The following is an 18,905-nucleotide window of genomic DNA, read 5'->3' on the forward strand; positions in this document are numbered from 1 at the left end:
AATTTTTACGTTACTTATAAAACTTAACACCAACGTTCCCGGGTGGGCTGGAACCACCAACCTTTCGGTAAACAGATGAACGCGATAACCATTGCGCCACGGAAGCCCAAAAATTAAACGGATGTCAGGTATTGTGGAAAACTTATGACTTTTTACGCTACATCTGAGACCCCACATCACCTTTCATGGGTGGGCTCGAACCACCAACCTTTCGGTTAACTGCTAAACGCGCCAACCATTGCGCCACGGAAGCCCAAAAATAAAACGTTCGTCAGGTATTGTGGAAAAACCCTGACTTTTTACGTTACATCTGAGACCTCACAACAACGCTCTTGGGTGGGCTCGAACCACCAACCTTTCGGTTAACAGCCGAACGCACTAACCATTGCGCCACGGAAGCCCAAAAATTAGATGTTCGTCAGGTATTGTGGAAAAACAATGACTTTTTACGTTACATCTGAGACCTCTTAACACCGCTCCCGGATGGGCTCGAACTAACAACCTTTCAGTTAACAGCAGAACGTTCTAACCATTGCACTACGGAAGCCCAAAATTAAATGGTCGTCAAGTATCGTGGAAAACTTTTGACTTTCTACGCTACATCTGAGACCCCACAACACCTCTCCCGGGTGGAATGGAGTAACCAACCTTTCGGTTAACAGCTGAACGCGCTAACCATTGAGCCACGGAAGCTCAGAAATTAAATGATCGTCAGGTATTGTGGAGAAACTATGACTTTTTACGTTACTTATAAAACTTAACACCAACGTTCCCGGGTGGGCTTGAACCACCAACTTTTCGGTTTACAGCCGAACGCGCTAACCATTGCGCCACGGAAGCCCAAAAATTAAATGGACGTCAGGTATTGTGGAAAAACTTTGACTTTTTACGTCACATCTGAGACCTCACAACACCGCTCCCGGAGGGGCTCGAACCACCAACCTTTCGGTAAACAGCCGAACGCGCTAACCATTGCGCCACGGAAGCCCAAAAATTAAATGGTCGTCAGGTATTGTGCAAAAACACTGACTTTTTACGTTACATCTGAGACCTCACAACACCGCTCCCGGGTGGGCCCGAACCACCAACCTTTCGGTAAACAGGTGAACGCGATAACCATTGCGCCCCGAAAGCCCAAAAATTAAATGGACGTCAGGTATTGTGGAGAAACTTTGACTTTTTACGTCACATCTGAGACCTCACAACACCGCTCCCGGAGGGGCTCGAACCACCAACCTTTCGGTAAACAGCCGTACGCGCTAACCATTGCGCCACGGAAGCCCAAAAATTAAATGGTCGTCAGGTATTGTGCAAAAACACTGACTTTTTACGTCACATCTGAGACCTCACAACACCGCTCCCGGATGGGTTCGAACCACCAACCTTTCGGTTAACAGCCGAACGCACTAAGCATTGCACCACGGAAGCTTAGAATTTAAAATGTTGTCAGGTATTGTGGAAAAACTTTGGCTTTTTACGTTACATTTGAGATCTCACAACACCGCTCCCGGATGGGCTCGAACCACCAACCTTTCGGTTAACAGCCGAACGCGCTAACCATTGCACCACGGAAGCCCAAAAATTAAATGGTCGTCAGGTATTGTGCAAAAACACTGACTTTTTACGTCACATCTGAGACCTCACAACACAGCTCCCGGATGGGCTCGAACCACCAACCTTTCGGTTAACAGCCGAACGCACTAAGCATTGCGCCAAGGAAACTTAGAATTTAAAATGTTGTCAGGTATTGTGGAAAAACTTTGGCTTTTTACGTTACATTTGAGATCTCGCAACACTGCTCCCGGGTGGGCTCAAACCACTAACCTTTCGGTAAACAGGTGAACGCGATAACCATTGCGCCCCGGAAGCCCAAAAATTAAATGGACGTCAGGTATTGTGGAAAAACTTTGACTTTTTACGTCACATCTGAGACCTCACAACACCGCTCCCGGGTGGGCTCGAACCACCAACCCCTCGGTTAACAGCTGAACGCGATAACCATTGCGCAACGGAAGCCCAAAAATGAAATGGACGTCAGGTATTGTGGAAAAACTTTGACATTTTACGTCACGTCTGAGACCTCACAACACCGCTCCCGGATGGGCTCGAACAACCAACCATTCGGTTAACAGCCGAACGCGCTACCTTGGGCCACTGAAGCCCAAAATTTAAATGGTCGTCAGGTATTGTGCAAAAACACTGACTTTTTACGTCACATCTGAGACCTCACAACACCGCTCCCGGATGGGCTCGAACCACCAACCATTCGGTTAACAGCCGAACGCTCTAACCATTGCGCCACGGAAGCCCAAAAATTAAATGGTCGTCAGGTATTGTTGAAAAACTTTGGCTTTTTACGTTACATTTGAGATCTCGCAACACCGCTCCCGGGTGGGCTCAAACCACCAACCTTTCGGTTAACAGCCGAACGCGCTAACCATTGAGCCACGGAAGCTCAGAAAATAAATGGTTGTCAGGTATTGTGGAAAAACTTTGACTTTTTACGTCACAACTGAGACCTCACCACACCGCTCCCGGATGGGCTCGAACCACCAACCTTTCGGTTAACAGCCGAACGCGCTATCCATTGCGCCACGGAAGCCCAAAAATTAAATGGTCGTCAGGTATTGTGCAAAAACACTGACTTTTTACGTCACATCTGAGACCTCACAACACCGCTCCCGGATGGGCTCGAACCACCAACCTTTCGGTTAACAGCCGAACGCGCTAACCATTGAGCCACGGAAGCTCAGAAATTAAATGGTTGTCAGGTATTGTGGAAAAACACTGACTTTTTACGTTATATCTGAGACCTCACAACACCCCTCCCGGGTGGGCTCGAACCACAAACATTTCGGTTAACAGCTGAACGCGATAACCATTGCGCCCCGGAAGCCCAAAAATTAAATGGACGTCAGGTATTGTGGAAAAACTTTGAATTTTTACGTCACATCTGAGACCTCACAACACCGCTCCCGGGTGGGCTCGAACCACCAACCCCTCGGTTAACAGCTGAACGCGATAACCATTGCGCAACGGAAGCCCAAAAATGAAATGGACGTCAGGTATTGTGGAAAGACTTTGACATTTTACGTCACGTCTGAGACCTCACAACACCGCTCCCGGATGGGCTCGAACAACCAACCATTCGGTTAACAGCCGAACGCGCTACCTTGGGCCACTGAAGCCCAAAATTTAAATGGTCGTCAGGTATTCTGCAAAAACACTGACTTTTTACGTCACATCTGAGACCTCACAACACCGCTCCCGGATGGGCTCGAACCACCAACCATTCGGTTAACAGCCGAACGCGCTAACCATTGCGCCACGGAAGCCCAAAAATTAAATGGTCGTCTGGTATTGTTGAAAAACTTTGGCTTTTTACGTTACATTTGAGATCTCGCAACACCGCTCCCGGGTGGGCTCAAACCACCAACCTTTCGGTTAACAGCCGAACGCGCTAACCATTGAGCCACGGAAGCTCAGAAAATAAATGGTTTTCAGGTATTGTGGAAAAACTTTGACTTTTTACGTCACAACTGAGACCTCACCACACCGCTCCCGGATGGGCTCGAACCACCAACCTTTCGGTTAACAGCCGAACGCGCTATCCATTGCGCCACGGAAGCCCAAAAATTAAATGGTCGTCAGGTATTGTGCAAAAACACTGACTTTTTACGTCACATCTGAGACCTCACAACACCGCTCCCGGATGGGCTCGAACCACCAACCTTTCGGTTAACAGCCGAACGCGCTAACCATTGAGCCACGGAAGCTCAGAAATTAAATGGTTGTCAGGTATTGTGGAAAAACACTGACTTTTTACGTTATATCTGAGACCTCACAACACCCCTCCCGGGTGGGCTCGAACCACAAACATTTCCGTTAACAGCTGAACGCGATAGCCATTGCGCAACGGAAGCCCAAAAATTAAATGGACGTCACTTATTGTGGAAAAGCTTTGACATTTTACGTCACGTCTGAGACCTCACAACACCGCTCCCGGATGGGCTTGAACCACCAACCTTTCGGTTAACAGCCGAACGCGCTAACCATTGCGCCACGGAAGCCCAAAATTTAAATGGTCGTCAGGTATTGTTGAAAAACTTTGGCTTTTTACGTTACATTTGAGATCTCGCAACACCGCTCCCGGGTGGGCTCAAACCACTAACCTTTCGGTTAACAGCCGAACGCGCTAACCATTGAGCCACGGAAGCTCAGAAATTAAATGGTTGTCAGGTATTGTTGAAAACTTATGACTTTTTACGTTACATCTGAGACCTCACAACACCGCTCCCGGGTGGGCTCGAACCACCAACCTTTCGGTTAACAGCTGAACGCGATAACCATTGCACAACGGAAGCCCAAATATTAAATGGATGTCATGTATTGTGGAAAAACTTTGCCTTTTTACGTCACATCTGAGACCTCACAACACCGCTCCCGGATGGGCTCGAACCATCAACCTTTCGGTTAACAGCCGAACGCGCTAACAATTGCGCCACGGAAGCTCAGAAATTAAATGGTTGTCAGGTATTGTGGAAAATTTATGACTTTTTACGCTACATCTGAGACCCCACAACATCTCTCCCGGGTGGGCTCGAACCACCAACCTTTCGGTTAACAGCTGAACGCGCTAACCTTTACGCCACGGAAGCCCAAAAATTAGATGTTCGTCCCGGGTGGGCTCGAACCACCAACCTTTCGGTAAACAGGTGAACGCGATAACCATTGCGCCCCGAAAGCCCAAAAATTAACTGGACGTCAGGTATTGTGGAAAAACTTTGACTTTTTACGTCACATCTGAGACCTCACAACACCGCTCCCGGATGGACTCGAACCACCAACCTTTCGGTTAACAGCTGAACGCGCTAACCATTGCGCCACGGAAGCCCAAAAATTAAACGTTCGTCAGGTATGGTGGAAAAACACTGACTTTTTACGTTACATCTGAGACCTCACAACACCACTCCCGGGTGGGCTCGAACCACCAACCTTTCTGTTAACAGCTGAACGCGATAACCATTGCGCAACGGAAGCCCAAAAATTAAATGGTCTTCAGTAATTGTGGAAAAACTTTGACTTTTTACGTTACTTATAAAACTTAACACCAACGTTCCCGGGTGGGCTGGAACCACCAACCTTTCGGTAAACAGGTGAACGCGATAACCATTGCGCCCCGGAAGCCCAAAAATTAAATGGACGTCAGGTATTGTGCAAAAACACTGACTTTTTACGTCAAATCTGAGACCTCACAACACCGCTCCCGGATGGGCTCGAACCACCAACCTTTCGGTTAACAGCCGAACGCGCTAACCATTGCGCCACAGAAGCCCAAAAATTAAACGTTCGTCAGGTATGGTGGAAAAACACTGACTTTTTACGTTACATCTGAGACCTCACAACACTACTCCCGGGTGGGCTCGAACCACCAACCTTTCTGTTATCAGCTGAACGCGATAACCATTGCGCAACGGAAGCCCAAAAATTAAATGGTCTTCCGTAATTGTGGAAAAACTTTGACTTTTTACGTTACTTATAAAACTTAACACCAACGTTCCCGGGTGGGCTCGAACCACCAACCTTTCGGTTAACAGCCGAACGCGCTAACCATTGCGCCACGGAAGCCCAAATAATAAATGGACGTCAGGTATTGTGGAAAAACTTTGAATTTTTACGTCACATCTGAGACCTCACAAAACCGCTTCCGGATGGGCTCGAACCACCAACCTTTCGGTTAACAGCCGAACGCGCTAACCATTGCGCCACGGAAGCCCAAAAATTAAATGGTCGTCAGGTATTGCTGAAAAACTTTGGCTTTTTACGTTACACTTGAGATCTCGCAACACCGCTCCCGGGTGGGCTCGACCCACCAACCTTTCGGTTAATAGCCGAACGCGCTAACCATTGAGCCACGGAAGCTCAGAAATTAAATGGTTGTCAGGTATTGTGGAAAACTTATGACTTTTTACGCTACATCTGAGACCCCACAACATCTCTCCCGGGTGGGCTCGAACCACCAACCTTTCGGTTAACAGCTGAACGCGCTAAACTTTACGCCACGGAAGCCCAAAAATTAGATTTTCGTCAGGCATTGTGGAAAAGCTCCGACTTTTTACGTTACATCTGAGACCTCACAACACCGCTCCCGGATGGGCTCGAACCACCAACCTTTCGGTTAACAGCCGAACGCGCTAACCATTGCGCCACGGAAGCCCAAAAATTAAATGTTCGTCTGGTATTGTGCAAAAACACTGACTTTTTATGTTACATCTGAGACCTCACAACACCGCTCCCGGGTGGGCTCGAACCACCAACCTTTCGGTTAAGAGCCGAACGCGCTAACCATTGCACCACGGAAGCCCAAAAATTAAATGGTCGTCAAGTATTGTTGAAAAACTTTGGCTTTTTACGTTACATTTGATATCTCACAACACCGCTCCCGGGTGGGCTCGAACCACCAACCTTTCGGTTAACAGCCGAACGCGCTAACCATTGCGCCACGGAAGCTCAGAAATTCAATGGTTGTCCGGTATTGTGGAAAACTTATGACTTTTTACGCTACATCTGAGACCCCACAACACCTCTCCTGGGTGAGCTTGAACCACCAACCTTTCGGTTAACAGATGAACGCGATAACCATTGCGCAACGGAAGCCCAAAAATTATATCGTCGTCAGGTATTGTGGAAAAACTTTACGTCACATCTGAGATCTCACAACACCGCTCCGGGATGGGCTCGAACCACCGACCTTTCGGTTAACAGCCGAACGCACTAAGCATTGCGCAATGGAAGCTTAGAATTTAAAATGTTGTCAGGTATTGTGGAAAAAGTTTGGCTTTTTACGTTACTTTTGAGATCTCACAACACCGCTGCCGGGTAGGCTCGAACCACCAACCTTTCGGTTAACAGATGAACGCGATAACCATTGCGCAACGGAAGCCCAAAATTATATTGTCGTCAGGTATTGTGGAAAAACTTTGACTTTTTACGTCACATCTGAGACCTCACAACACCGCTCCCGGATGGGCTCGAACCACCAACCTTTCAGTAAACAGCCGAACGCGCTAACCATTGAGCCACGGAAGCTCAGAAATTCAATGGTTGTCAGGTATTGTGGAAAAACTTTGACTTTTTACGACACATCTGAGACCTCACAACACCACTCCCGGATGGGCTCGAACCACCAACCTTTCGGTTAACAGCCGAACGCACTAAGCATTGCGCCACGGAAGCTTAGAATTTAAAATGTTGTCAGGTATTGTGGAAAAACTTTGACTTTTCACGTTACATTTGAGATCTCACAACACCGCTCCCGGGTGGGCTAGAACGACCAACCTTTCGGTTAACAGCCAAACGCGCTAACCATTGAGCCACGGAAGCTCAGAAATTAAATGGTTGTCAGGTATTGTGGAAAAACTTTGACTTTTTACGTCACATCTGAGACCTCACAACACCGCTCCCGGATGGGCTCGAACCACCAACCATTCGGTTAACAGATGAACGCGATAACCATTGCGCAAAGGAAGCCCAAAAATTAAATGGTCTTCAGGTATTGTGGAAAAACTTTTATATTCTGGGTTACAGCTGACGCCTCACAACACCGCTCCCGGATGGGCTCGAACCACCACGCTTTTGGTTAACAGCCGAACGCACTAAGCATTGCGCCACGGAAGCTTAAAATTTAAAATGTTGTCAGGTATTGTGGAAAACTTATGACTTTTTACGCTACATCTGAGACCCCACAACACCTCTCCCGGGTGGGCTGGAACCACCAACCTTTCGATTAACAGCCGAACGCGCTAACCGTTGCGCCACGGAAGCCCAAAAATTAAATGGCCGTCAGGTATTGTGGAAAAACTTTGACTTTTTACGTCACATCTGAGACTCCACAACACCGCCCCGGGATGGGCTCGAACCACCAACCTTTCGGTTAACAGCCGAATGCGCTAACCATTGCGCCACGGAAGCCGAAAAAATAAATGTTCGTCAGGTATTGTGGGAAAACTTTGACTTTTTACGTCACATCTGAGGCCTCACAACACCGCTCCCGGGTGGGCTCGAACCACCAACCTTTCGGTTAACAGATGAACGCGATAACCATTGCGCAACGGAAGCCCAAAATTATATCGTCGTCAGGTATTGTGGAAAAACTTTGACTTTTTACGTCACATCTGAGACCTCACAACACCGCTCCCGGATGGGCTCGAACCACCAACCTTTCAGTAAACAGCCGAACGCGCTAACCATTGAGCCACGGAAGCTCAGAAATTCAATGGTTGTCAGGTATTGTGGAAAAACTTTGACTTTTTACGACACATCTGAGACCTCACAACACCGCTCCCGGATGGGCTCGAACCACCAACCTTTCGGTTAACAGCCGAACGCACTAAGCATTGCGCCACGGAAGCTTAGAATTTAAAATGTTGTCAGGTATTGTGGAAAAACTTTGACTTTTCACGTTACATTTGAGATCTCACAACACCGCTCCCGGGTGGGCTCGAACGACCAACCTTTCGGTTAACAGCCAAACGCGCTAACCATTGCGCAAAGGAAGCCCAAAAATTAAATGGTCTTCAGGTATTGTGGAAAAACTTTTATATTCTGGGTTACAGCTGACGCCTCACAACACCGCTCCCGGATGGGCTCGAACCTCCACCCTTTTGGTTAACAGCCGAACGCACTAAGCATTGCGCCACGGAAGCTTAAAATTTAAAATGTTGTCAGGTATTGTGGAAAACTTATGACTTTTTACGCTACATCTGAGACCCCACAACACCTCTCCCGGGTGGGCTGGAACCACCAACCTTTCGATTAACAGCCGAACGCGCTAACCATTGTGCCACGGAAGCCCAAAAATTAAATGGCCGTCAGGTATTGTGGAAAAACTTTGACTTTTTACGTCACATCTGAGACCTCACAACACCGCCCCGGGATGGGCTCGAACCACCAACCTTTCGGTTAACAGCCGAATGCGCTAACCATTGCGCCACGGAAGCCGAAAAAATAAATGTTCGTCAGGTATTGTGGGAAAACTTTGACTTTTTACGTCACATCTGAGGCCTCACAACACCGCTCCCGGGTGGGCTCGAACCACCGACATTTCGGTTAACAGCCGAACGCACTAAGAATGCGCCATGGAAGCTTAGAATTTAAAATGTGGTCAGGTATTGTGGAAAAACTTTGGCTTTTTACGTTACTTTTGAGATCTCACAACACCGCTCCCGGGTGGGCTCGAACCACCAACCTTTCGGTTAACAGATGAACGCGATAACCATTGCGCAAAGGAAGCCCAAAAATTAAATGGTCTTCAGGTATTGTGGAAAAACTTTTATATTCTGGGTTACAGCTGACGCCTCACAACACCGCTCCCGGATGGGCTCGAACCACCACCCTTTTGGTTAACAGCCGAACGCACTAAGCATTGCGCCACGGAAGCTTAAAATTTAAAATGTTGTCAGGTATTGTGGAAAACTTATGACTTTTTACGCTACATCTGAGACCCCACAACACCTCTCCCGGGTGGGCTGGAACCACCAACCTTTCGATTAACAGCCGAACGCGCTAACCATTGCGCCACGGAAGCCCAAAAATTAAATGGCCGTCAGGTATTGTGGAAAAACTTTGACTTTTTACGTCACATCTGAGACTCCACAACACCGCCCCAGGATGGGCTCGAACCACCGACCTTTCGGTTAACAGCCGAACGCACTAAGCATTGCGCAATGGAAGCTTAGAATTTAAAATGTTGTCAGGTATTGTTTAAAAAGTTTGGCTTTTTACGTTACTTTTGAGATCTCACAACACCGCTCCCGGGTGGGCTCGAACCACCAACCTTTCGGTTAACAGATGAACGCGATAACCATTGCGCAACGGAAGCCCAAAATTATATCGTCGTCAGGTATTCTGGAAAAACTTTCACTTTTTACGTCACATCTGAGATCTCACAACACCGCTCCGGGATGGGCTCGAACCACCAACCTTTCGGTTAACAGCCGAACGCACTAAGCATTGCGCCACGGAAGCTTAGAATTTAAAATGTTGTCAGGTATTGTGGAAAAACTTTAACTTTTCACGTTACATTTGAGATCTCAAAACACCGCTCCCGGGTGGGCTCGAACGACCAACCTTTCAGTTAACAGCCGAACGCGCTAACCATTGAGCCACGGAAGCTCAGAAATTAAATGGTTGTCAGGTATTGTGGAAAAACTTTGACTTTTTACTTCACATCTGAGACCTCACAACACCGCTCCCGGATTGGCTCGAACCACCAACCTTTCGGTTAACATCCGAACGCACTAAGCATTGCGCCACGGAAGCTTAGAATTTAAAATGTTGTCAGGTATTGTAGAAAAACTTTGGCTTTATACGTTACTTTTGAGATCTCACAACACCGCTCCCAGGAGGGCTCGAACCACCAACCTTTCGGTTAACAGATGAACGCGATAACCATTGCGCAACGGAAGCCCAAAAATTATATAGTCGTCAGGTATTGTGGAAAAACTTTCACTTTTTACGTCACATCTGAGATCTCACAACACCGCTCCGGGATGGGCTCGAACCACTAACCTTTCGGTTAACAGCCGAATGCGCTAACCATTGCGCCACGGAAGCCCAAAAAATAAACGTTCGTCAGGTATTGTGGGAAAACTTTGACTTTTTACGTCACATCTGAGGCCTCACAACACCGCTCACGGATGGGCTCGAACCACCGACCTTTCGGTTAACAGCCGAACGCACTAAGAATGCGCCATGGAAGCTTAGAATTTAAAATGTGGTCAGGTATTGTGGAAAAACTTTGGCTTTTTACGTTACTTTTGAGATCTCACAACACCGCTCCCGGGTGGGCTCGAACCACCAACCTTTCGGTTAACAGATGAACGCGATAACCATTGCGCAAAGGAAGCCCAAAAATTAAATGGTCTTCAGGTATTGTGGAAAAACTTTTATATTCTGGGTTACAGCTGACGCCTCACAACACCGCTCCCGGATGGGCTCGAACCACCACCCTTTTGGTTAACAGCCGAACGCACTAAGCATTGCGCCACGGAAGCTTAAAATTTAAAATGTTGTCAGGTATTGTGGAAAACTTATGACTTTTTACGTCACATCTGAGACTCCACAACACCGCCCCAGGATGGGCTCGAACCACCAACCTTTCGGTTAACAGCCGAATGCGCTAACCATTGCGCCACGGAAGCCGAAAAAATAAATGTTCGTCAGGTATTGTGGGAAAACTTTGACTTTTTACGTCACATCTGATTCCTCACAACACCGCTCCCGGGTGGGCTCGAACCACCGACATTTCGGTTAACAGCCGAACGCACTAAGAATGCGCCATGGAAGCTTAGAATTTAAAATGTGGTCAGGTATTGTGGAAAAACTTTGGCTTTTTACGTTACTTTTGAGATCTCACAACACCGCTCCCGGGTGGGCTCGAACCACCAACCTTTCAGTTAACAGCCGAACGCGCTAACCATTGAGCCACGGAAGCTCAGAAATTAAATGGTTGTCAGGTATTGTGGAAAAACTTTGACTTTTTACGTCACATCTGAGACCTCACAACACCGCTCCCGGATTGGCTCGAACCACCAACCTTTCGGTTAACATCCGAACGCACTAAGCATTGCGCCACGGAAGCTTAGAATTTAAAATGTTGTCAGGTATTGTGGAAAAACTTTGGCTTTATACGTTACTTTTGAGATCTCACAACACCGCTCCCGGGAGGGCTCGAACCACCAACCTTTCGGTTAACAGATGAACGCGATAACCATTGCGCAACGGAAGCCCAAAAATTATATCGTCGTCAGGTATTGTGGAAAAACTTTGACTTTTTACGTCACATCTGAGATCTCACAACACCGCTCCGGGATGGGCTCGAACCACCAACCTTTCGGTTAACAGCCGAATGCGCTAACCATTGCGCCACGGAAGCCCAAAAAATAAACGTTCGTCAGGTATTGTGGGAAAACTTTGACTTTTTACGTCACATCTGAGGCCTCACAACACCGCTCACGGATGGGCTCGAACCACCGACCTTTCGGTTAACAGCCGAACGCACTAAGCATTGCGCAATGGAAGCTTAGAATTTAAAATGTTGTCAGGTATTGTGGAAAAAGTTTGGCTTTTTACGTTACTTTTGAGATCTCACAACACCGCTCCCGGGTGGGCTCGAACCACCAACCTTTCGGTTAACAGATGAACGCGATAACCATTGCGCAACGGAAGCCCAAAATTATATCGTCGTCAGGTATTCTGGAAAAACTTTGACTTTTTACGTCACATCTGAGATCTCACAACACCGCTCCGGGATGGGCTCGAACCACCAACCTTTCGGTTAACAGCCGAATGCGCTAACCATTGCGCCACGGAAGCCCAAAAAATAAACGTTCGTCAGGTATTGTGGGAAAACTTTGACTTTTACGTCACATCTGAGGCCTCACAACACCGCTCCCGGATGGGCTCGAACCACCGACCTTTCGGTTAACAGCCGAACGCACTAAGAATTGCGCAATGGAAGCTTAGAATTTAAAATGTTGTCAGGTATTGTGGAAAAAGTTTGGCTTTTTACGTTACTTTTGAGATCTCACAACACCGCTCCCGGGTGGGCTCGAACCACCAACCTTTCGGTTAACAGATGAACGCGATAACCATTGCGCAACGGAAGCCCAAAATTATATCGTCGTCAGGTATTCTGGAAAAACTTTGACTTTTTACGTCACATCTGAGACTTCACAACACCGCTCCCGGATGGGCTCGAACCACCAACCTTTCAGTTAACAGCCGAACGCGCTAACCATTGAGCCACGGAAGCTCAGAAATTCAATGGTTGTCAGGTATTGTGGAAAAACTTTGACTTTTTACGTCACATCTGAGACCTCACAACACCGCTCCCGGATGGGCTCGAACCACCAACCTTTCGGTTAACAGCCGAACACGCTAACCATTGCGCCACGGAAGCCCAAAAATTACATGGTCGTCAGGTATTGCTGAAAAACTTTGGCTTTTTACGTTACATTTGAGATCTCGCAACACCGCTCCCAGGTGGGCTCGACCCACCAACCTTTCGGTTAATAGCCGAACGCGCTAACCATTGAGCCACGGAAGCTCAGAAATTAAATGGTTGTCAGGTATTGTGGAAAACTTTTGACTTTTTACGCTACATCTGAGACCCCACAACATCTCTCCCGGGTGGGCTCGAACCACCAACCTTTCGGTTAACAGCTGAACGCCCTAAACTTTACGCCACGGAAGCCCAAAAATTAGATTTTCGTCAGGCATTGTGGAAAAACTCCGACTTTTTACGTTACATCTGAGACCTCACAACACCGCTCCCGGGTGGGCTCGAACCACCAACCTTTCGGTTAACAGCCGAACGCGCTAACCATTGCGCCACGGAAGCTCAGAAATTCAATGGTTGTCCGGTATTGTGGAAAACTTATGACTTTTTACGCTACATCTGAGACCTCACAACACCTCTCCTGGGTGAGCTTGAACCACACACCTTTCGGTTAACAGATGAACGCGATAACCATTGCGCAATGGAAGCTTAGAATTTAAAATGTTGTCAGGTATTGTGGAAAAACTTTGACTTTTTACGTCACATCTGAGACCTCACAACACCGCTCCCGGATGGGCTCGAACCACCAACCTTTCAGTAAACAGCCGAACGCGCTAACCATTGAGCCACGGAAGCTCAGAAATTCAATGGTTGTCAGGTATTGTGGAAAAACTTTGACTTTTTACGACACATCTGAGACCTCACAACACCGCTCCCGGATGGGCTCGAACCACCAACCTTTCGGTTAACAGCCGAACGCACTAAGCATTGCGCCACGGAAGCTTAGAATTTAAAATGTTGTCAGGTATTATGGAAAAACTTTGACTTTTCACGTTACATTTGAGATCTCACAACACCGCTCCCGGGTGGGCTAGAACGACCAACCTTTCGGTTAACAGCCAAACGCGCAAACCATTGAGCCACGGAAGCTCAGAAATTAAATGGTTGTCAGGTATTGTGGAAAAACTTTGACTTTTTACGTCACATCTGAGACCTCACAACACCGCTCCCGGATGGGCTCGAACCACCAACCATTCGGTTAACAGATGAACGCGATAACCATTGCGCAAAGGAAGCCCAAAAATTAAATGGTCTTCAGGTATTGTGGAAAAACTTTTATATTCTGGGTTACAGCTGACGCCTCACAACACCGCTCCCGGATGGGCTCGAACCACCACCCTTTTGGTTAACAGCCGAACGCACTAAGCATTGCGCCACGGAAGCTTAAAATTTAAAATGTTGTCAGGTATTGTGGAAAACTTATGACTTTTTACGCTACATCTGAGACCCCACAACACCTCTCCCGGGTGGGCTGGAACCACCAACCTTTCGATTAACAGCCGAACGCGCTAACCGTTGCGCCACGGAAGCCCAAAAATTAAATGGCCGTCAGGTATTGTGGAAAAACTTTGACTTTTTACGTCACATCTGAGACTCCACAACACCGCCCCGGGATGGGCTCGAACCACCAACCTTTCGGTTAACAGCCGAATGCGCTAACCATTGCGCCACGGAAGCCGAAAAAATAAATGTTCGTCAGGTATTGTGGGAAAACTTTGACTTTTTACGTCACATCTGAGGCCTCACAACACCGCTCCCGGGTGGGCTCGAACCACCAACCTTTCGGTTAACAGATGAACGCGATAGACATTGCGCAACGGAAGCCCAAAATTATATCGTCGTCAGGTATTGTGGAAAAACTTTGACTTTTTACGTCACATCTGAGACCTCACAACACCGCTCCCGGATGATCTCGAACCACCAACCTTTCAGTAAACAGCCGAACGCGCTAACCATTGAGCCACGGAAGCTCAGAAATTCAATGGTTGTCAGGTATTGTGGAAAAACTTTGACTTTTTACGACACATCTGAGACCTCACAACACCGCTCCCGGATGGGCTCGAACCACCAACCTTTCGGTTAACAGCCGAACGCACTAAGCATTGCGCCACGGAAGCTTAGAATTTAAAATGTTGTCAGGTATTGTGGAAAAACTTTGACTTTTCACGTTACATTTGAGATCTCACAACACCGCTCCCGGGTGGGCTCGAACGACCAACCTTTCGGTTAACAGCCAAACGCGCTAACCATTGCGCAAAGGAAGCCCAAAAATTAAATGGTCTTCAGGTATTGTGGAAAAACTTTTATATTCTGGGTTACAGCTGACGCCTCACAACACCGCTCCCGGATGGGCTCGAACCTCCACCCTTTTGGTTAACAGCCGAACGCACTAAGCATTGCGCCACGGAAGCTTAAAATTTAAAATGTTGTCAGGTATTGTGGAAAACTTATGACTTTTTACGCTACATCTGAGACCCCACAACACCTCTCCCGGGTGGGCTGGAACCACCAACCTTTCGATTAACAGCCGAACGCGCTAACCATTGCGCCACGGAAGCCCAAAAATTAAATGGCCGTCAGGTATTGTGGAAAAACTTTGACTTTTTACGTCACATCTGAGACTCCACAACACCGCCCCGGGATGGGCTCGAACCACCAACCTTTCGGGTAACAGCCGAATGCGCTAACCATTGCGCCACGGAAGCCGAAAAAATAAATGTTCGTCAGGTATTGTGGGAAAACTTTGACTTTTTACGTCACATCTGAGGCCTCACAACACCGCTCCCGGGTGGGCTCGAACCACCGACATTTCGGTTAACAGCCGAACGCACTAAGAATGCGCCATGGAAGCTTAGAATTTAAAATGTGGTCAGGTATTGTGGAAAAACTTTGGCTTTTTACGTTACTTTTGAGATCTCACAACACCGCTCCCGGGTGGGCTCGAACCACCAACCTTTCGGTTAACAGATGAACGCGATAACCATTGCGCAAAGGAAGCCCAAAAATTAAATGGTCTTCAGGTATTGTGGAAAAACTTTTATATTCTGGGTTACAGCTGACGCCTCACAACACCGCTCCCGGATGGGCTCGAACCACCACCCTTTTGGTTAACAGCCGAACGCACTAAGCATAGCGCCACGGAAGATTAAAATTTAAAATGTTTTCAGGTATTGTGGAAAACTTATGACTTTTTACGCTACATCTGAGACCCCACAACACCTCTCCCGGGTGGGCTGGAACCACCAACCTTTCGATTAACAGCCGAACGCGTTAACCATTGCGCCACGGAAGCCCAAAAATTAAATGGCCGTCAGGTATTGTGGAAAAACTTTGACTTTTTACGTCACATCTGAGACTCCACAACACCGGCCCAGGATGGGCTCGAACCACCAACCTTTCGGTTAACAGCCGAATGCGCTAACCATTGCGCCACGAAAGCCCAAAAATTACATGGTCGTCAGGTATTGCTGAAAAACTTTGGCTTTTTACGTTACATTTGAGGCCTCACAACACCGCTCCCGGGTGGGCTCGAACCACCGACATTTCGGTTAACAGCCGAACGCACTAAGAATGCGCCATGGAAGCTTAGAATTTAAAATGTGGTCAGGTATTGTGGAAAAACTTTGGCTTTTTACGTTACTTTTGAGATCTCACAACACCGCTCCCGGGTGGGCTCGAACCACCAACCTTTCGGTTAACAGATGAACGCGATAACCGTTGCGCAACGGAAGCCCAAAAATTATATCGTCGTCAGGTATTGTGGAAAAACTTCGACTTTTTACGTCACATCTGAGACCTCACAACACCGCTCCCGGATGGGCTCGAACCACCAACCTTTCGGTTAACAGCCGAACGCACTAAGCATTGCGCCACGGAAGCTTAGAATTTAAAATGTTGTCAGGTATTGTGGAAAAACTTTAACTTTTCACGTTACATTTGAGATCTCACAACACCGCTCCCGGGAGGGCTCGAACCACCAACCTTTCGGTTAACAGATGAACGCGATAACCATTGCGCAACGGAAGCCCAAAAATTATATCGTCGTCAGGTATTGTGGAAAAACTTTGACTTTTTACGTCACATCTGAGATCTCACAACACCGCTCCGGGATGGGCTCGAACCACCAACCTTTCGGTTAACAGCCGAATGCGCTAACCATTGCGCCACGGAAGCCCAAAAAATAAACGTTCGTCAGGTATTGTGTGAAAACTTTGACTTTTTACGTCACATCTGAGGCCTCACAACACCGCTCCCGGATGGGCTCGAACCACCGACCTTTCGGTTAACAGCCGAACGCACTAAGCATTGCGCAATGGAAGCTTAGAATTTAAAATGTTGTCAGGTATTGTGGAAAAAGTTTGGCTTTTTACGTTACTTTTGAGATCTCACAACACCGCTCCCGGGTGGGCTCGAACCACCAACCTTTCGGTTAACAGATGAACGCGATAACCATTGCGCAACGGAAGCCCAAAATTATATCGTCGTCAGGTATTCTGGAAAAACTTTGACTTTTTACGTCACATCTGAGATCTCACAACACCGCTCCGGGATGGGCTCGAACCACCAACCTTTCGGTTAACAGCCGAATGCGCTAACCATTGCGCCACGGAAGCCCAAAAAATAAACGTTCGTCAGGTATTGTGGGAGAACTTTGACTTTTACGTCACATCTGAGGCGTCACAACACCGCTCCCGGATGGGCTCGAACCACCGACCTTTCGGTTAACAGCCGAACGCACTAAGCATTGCGCAATGGAAGCTTAGAATTTAAAATGTTGTCAGGTATTGTGGAAAACTTATGACTTTTTACGCTACATCTGAGACCCCACAACACCTCTCCTGGGTGAGCTTGAACCACCAATTTTTCGGTTAACAGCTGAACGCGCTAACCATTGCGCCACGGAAGCCCAAAAATTCAATGGTCTTCAGGTATTGTGGAAAAACTTTGACTTATTACGTTACTTATAAAACTTATCACCAACGTTCCCGGGTGGGCTGGAACCACCAACCTTTCGATAAACAGATGAACGCGATAACCATTGCGCACCGGAAGCCCAAAAATTAAACGGATGTCAGGTATTGTGGAAATCTTATGACTTTTTACGCTACATCTGAGACCCTACAACACCTCTCATGGGTGGGCTCGAACCACCAACCTTTCGGTTAACAGCCGAACGCGCTAACCATTGCGCCACGGAAGCCCAAAAATTAAATGGTCGTCAGGTATTGCTGAAAAACTTTGGCTTTTTACGTTACATTTGAGATCTCGCAACTCCGCTCCCGGGTGGGCTCGACCCACCAATTTTTCGGTTAATAGCCGAACGCGCTAACCATTGAGCCACGGAAGCTCAGAAATTAAATGGTTGTCAGGTATTGTGGAAAACTTATGACTTTTTACGCTACATCTGAGACCCCACAACATCTCTCCCGGGTGGGCTCGAACCACCAACCTTTCGGTTATAAGCTGAACGCGCTAACCTTTACGCCACGGAAGCCCAAAAATTAGATGTTCGTCAGGCATTGTGGAAAAACACCGACTTTTTACGTTACATCTGAGACCTCACAACACTGCTCCCGGATGGGCTCGAACCACCAACCTTTCGGTTAACAGCCGAACGCGCTAACCATTGCGCCACGGAAGCCCAAAAATTAAATGTTCGTCTGGTATTGTGCAAAAACACTGGCTTTTTACGTTACATCTGAGACCTCACAACACCGCTCCCGGGTGGGCTCGAACCATCAACCTTTCGGTTAACAGCTGAACGCGATAACCATTGCGCAACGGAAGCCCAAATATTAAATGGACGTCAGGTATTGTGGAAAAACTTTGACTTTTTACGTCACATCTGAGACCTCACAACACCGCTCCCGGATGGGCTCGAACCACCAACCTTTCGGTTAACAGCCGAATGCGCTAACCATTGCGCCACGGAAGCCCAAAAAATAAACGTTCGTCAGGTATTGTGGGAGAACTTTGACTTTTACGTCACATCTGAGGCGTCACA

At 47.5% G+C, this 18,905-nt stretch overlaps 6 non-coding genes across 6 annotated transcripts; all 6 read right to left on the reverse strand.

Moving 5' to 3' along the window:
* Positions 1–767: 767 nt before the first annotated feature.
* On the reverse strand, positions 768–840 carry TRNAY-GUA (transfer RNA tyrosine (anticodon GUA)). The gene has a single exon. It is a non-coding gene; the product is annotated as a tRNA-Tyr (tRNA).
* A 5,009-nt stretch (positions 841–5,849) lies between these two features.
* On the reverse strand, positions 5,850–5,922 carry TRNAN-AUU (transfer RNA asparagine (anticodon AUU)). The gene has a single exon. It is a non-coding gene; the product is annotated as a tRNA-Asn (tRNA).
* A 368-nt stretch (positions 5,923–6,290) lies between these two features.
* TRNAK-CUU (transfer RNA lysine (anticodon CUU)) lies at positions 6,291–6,363 on the reverse strand. The gene has a single exon. It is a non-coding gene; the product is annotated as a tRNA-Lys (tRNA).
* A 6,672-nt stretch (positions 6,364–13,035) lies between these two features.
* On the reverse strand, positions 13,036–13,108 carry TRNAN-AUU (transfer RNA asparagine (anticodon AUU)). Its single transcript has one exon. It is a non-coding gene; the product is annotated as a tRNA-Asn (tRNA).
* Positions 13,109–18,175: 5,067 nt separating this feature from the next.
* On the reverse strand, positions 18,176–18,248 carry TRNAN-AUU (transfer RNA asparagine (anticodon AUU)). Its single transcript has one exon. It is a non-coding gene; the product is annotated as a tRNA-Asn (tRNA).
* A 74-nt stretch (positions 18,249–18,322) lies between these two features.
* Positions 18,323–18,395, reverse strand: TRNAI-UAU (transfer RNA isoleucine (anticodon UAU)). Its single transcript has one exon. It is a non-coding gene; the product is annotated as a tRNA-Ile (tRNA).
* Positions 18,396–18,905: the final 510 nt, after the last annotated feature.

This window comes from Phalangium opilio, unplaced genomic scaffold (assembly GCF_054372755.1).
Source record: "Phalangium opilio isolate 3A_F unplaced genomic scaffold, DU_Popi_V2 ptg001170l_1, whole genome shotgun sequence".
Lineage (NCBI taxonomy): Eukaryota > Metazoa > Arthropoda > Arachnida > Opiliones > Phalangiidae > Phalangium > Phalangium opilio.